Below are 923 nucleotides of genomic sequence, written 5' to 3'. Positions count from 1 at the left end.
GGCTGTGCCCTGGACTCTAATGAACAGCAGTCTCTCACTCACAGAGTGCGTAGATCCCAGTGTTCTCCCTGTGTCTGTGTGGGTTTCCTCCGGGGGCTCACCTTTACTCCAACACTCCACACACAGACTGGAAGGTGAAGCGTCTGACACAGGCTTCAATGTGTGACTGAATGTGTGTGTGAAACTGTCCAAAGGTGTGTGTGTGAGTGAATGGGTGAGTGTGTGAGTGAGTGACTGGGTGAGTGTGTGAGTGAGTGACTGGGTGAGTGTGGAAACCTTTTCAGTGGTGTGAATGGGTGAATGTGTGACACTGCCCACAGGTGTGAGTGACTGTGTGAGTGTGTGAAACTCTTCACTGGTGTGAATGGGTGAATGTGGGAAACTGCCCACAGGTGTGACTGGGTGAGTGTGTGAGTGAGTGACTAGATGAGTGTGTAAATGAGTGACGGGGTGAGTGTGTGAGTGAGTGACTGGGTGAGTGTGTGAGTGAGTGACTGGGTGAGTGTGTGAGTGACTGGGTGAGTGTGTGAGTGAGTGACTGGGTGAGTGTGTGAGTGACTGTGTGAGTGTGTGAAACTCTTCACTGGTGTGAATGGGTGCGTGTGAATGGGTGAATGTGGGAAACTGCCCACAGGTGTGACTGGGTGAGTGTGTGAGTGAGTGACTATATGAGTGTGTAAATGAGTGACGGGGTGAGTGTGTGAGTGAGTGACTGGGTGAGTGTGTGAGTGAGTGACTGGGTGAGTGTGTGAGTGACTGGGTGAGTGTGTGAGTGAGTGACTGGGTGAGTGTGTGAAACTCTTCACTGGTGTGAATGGGTGCATTTGTGAATGGGTGAATGTGGTAAACTGCCCACAGGTGTGAGTGTGTGAGTGACTGGGTGAGTGTATGAGTGACTGGGTGAGTGTGTGAGTGACTTTGTG

Source organism: Hoplias malabaricus, chromosome X2 (genome assembly GCF_029633855.1).
Source record: "Hoplias malabaricus isolate fHopMal1 chromosome X2, fHopMal1.hap1, whole genome shotgun sequence".
Taxonomy (NCBI): Eukaryota; Metazoa; Chordata; class Actinopteri; order Characiformes; family Erythrinidae; genus Hoplias; species Hoplias malabaricus.
The sequence above is the reverse complement of the archived record's forward strand: the minus strand, read 5'-3'. Positions refer to the sequence as shown.